This window comes from Panthera uncia, chromosome D4 (assembly GCF_023721935.1).
Source record: "Panthera uncia isolate 11264 chromosome D4, Puncia_PCG_1.0, whole genome shotgun sequence".
NCBI lineage: Eukaryota > Metazoa > Chordata > Mammalia > Carnivora > Felidae > Panthera > Panthera uncia.
In genome coordinates, this window is record NC_064807.1 from 89,139,278 (window position 1) to 89,141,451 (window position 2,174).

Here is a 2,174-nt window from a genome sequence, read left to right on the forward strand (position 1 = left end):
CTCCCTTCATGGACCGACCCTCCACCCCTTCACAGCAGGTTCCCAGCGATGAGGGCATAGAAGTAACTTAAGAACTGCCTTAACCAACAAACTAAGTTTTGTTTGTTTCTAATTAACAATAGGACATTTTCTTTCTTTTTTTTTTAATTCAGAAACTTTTTTTTTTTTTTTAATGTTTTGTGTATTTTTGAGATTGAGAATGCGAGCTGGGGTGGGACTGAGTGTGAGGGGGACACAGGACCCAAAGTGGGCTCTGGGCTGAAAGCAGACCCAAAGTGGGCTCTGGGCTGAACTCATGAACCGTGAGATCATGACCTGAGGCGAAGTCAGACGCTTAACGGACTGAGCCACCCAGGCGCCCCACCATTAGACGTTTTCTAATTTCAAGTTTTCTAACGCAGTTTGAGAAACGGGTATCCAAATGAGCACAGAGAAACGCCATACAGCTGTTCACAGCCACCCAGAGTGGCCCCTGCAGGTCTGTGTTCCTTCCTGTGACACATACATATGCGCTGACACCCGCACGTGCACGCGGGTGTCCATGCGTGTGGGAGCGCAGGATCACGTGCATGGTGAGCACACGTTATGCACACCGGTGCACGCGCACACGCGTGTACACCGTGCCACACGTGCACCCACACGTTCCGCGCACGCACGAGTCCATCCACCGCACACACGTGTACACAGCGCACACCGCCTCTCACACGTGCTTGCTGCACACGTGCACGCGTACGCACACACGCCCTTCCACGGCACGCTCGCCCGGGGCTAGGGCCCTTCGGGAGAGAGAGGAGGGGAGCGTCGGCTTTAAATCTCCAAGCCCCTAGCGCGCAGCGGCCCGCTCCGGGGCTCGAACCTGAGACCCACAAATTGCGCGCAGCGCTCACGGAGCATGCGCGAAGTCGCGCAGAACGGACTCCGGGCATGCGCAGACCGCGCCCCGAGCGCCCCGCCCTCCCAACACCCACAGTTCCAAGCGCAGGGCCGTGTCCGGAAGTCCGTGGAGCGGATCTTCGTTCCTCGTCCTCTGATTCGCTTCAAACCACGGCCATTTCCGCAGGAAGTGCCGAGTCTCTGGCCCACAGTCCGCGGGGCGTGTCGCTTAGGAAGTGAGCGCCGGCCCTGTTTTGTTTCCGGGGGAATCTGGTTTTCTGAAGGACGCTCGGGACTTCCGCGCGTCCCTCCCAGCCTCTGATTGGCTGGTTTCATGAATATATTAGGGAAGGGGAGGCAAGTTTTTCCACGCGCGGCAGCGCCTGCGGGGATTTGAGCGGCAAGGTGTGAACACTGGTGGCTCCGCGATGAGGGCAGGCGCCTCCGCCGGCGTGTCTGCGCGGGGCGCGCCGCGCCGAGTCGCCCTGAGCGAAAGGTGGCCTAGGCAGAGGCCTTTAAATGTCGCGCGGACGGGCACAGAGTCGTGTTGTATGAAAGGAGAGAAGGTTAGCACTCCCCTTGACAAGGATGGAAGAGGCCCTCGGGCCTGACAACACGCATACGGTTAAGGCATTGCCACCTACTTCGTGGCATCTAACCAACGTTTTTTGGGGACCTGGGGCGGGGGCTCCTCCGCACGGTGCCAGGGCCGCAGGACCTGCTCCCCAATAGTGTGTACTGTGCTCCCTGCGGCACCCCCGCCACCGTCCGCGGGTCGGTGTCGCCCAGTCCCCCCGCCCAAGGCCGTCCTGAGCCCCTGCCCGCCAACCTGCCGGCGGAGCGCTGCGTTATCAGGACAAGGGGTGTGACCCTGACTTAGGCCGCCTCGAAGCTTCGGCGACGGCGCGCCTCTGGTCCACAGAGAGCCGCACCTGCCCCGAGGGCCGTTACCCCGTTTGCCAGTCTTGAATTCCCCCCGCACGCTGATCTCGGCATCCTGGCTCCTGGGCAGGTGTGCCCAGCTCTCTGCACCGCCCGTGACGTCCCACCGCTTTCCTCGCCGAGGGAAGCAAATCCTTTGGCAAGTGTGCATTTCATTTGTAGGAGTCGAGCTGTTTCTGTCCCCACCACCGGTCGGGCTGGGTGTGAGGCTTGGGGTCTCCTCCTGGGGCCTCGGCAGCCCCCGGCTGTACCTCTCTCCCTTGCGTGGGCCGTGACGCGGCAGTGGACAGCACCACGGGCCGGCCCTTCGGCGACGGTGCCTGCCTTCCCTCTGCAGAATCCGGTCCCGGGCCGCCGCG

General features: G+C 61.3%; 1 non-coding gene across 1 annotated transcript; it reads left to right on the forward strand.

Moving 5' to 3' along the window:
* The first annotated feature begins 1,417 nt into the window (after positions 1 to 1,417).
* Positions 1,418 to 1,543, forward strand: LOC125928162 (U6atac minor spliceosomal RNA). The gene has a single exon (XR_007459578.1). It is a non-coding gene; the product is annotated as a U6atac minor spliceosomal RNA (small nuclear RNA).
* Positions 1,544 to 2,174: the final 631 nt, after the last annotated feature.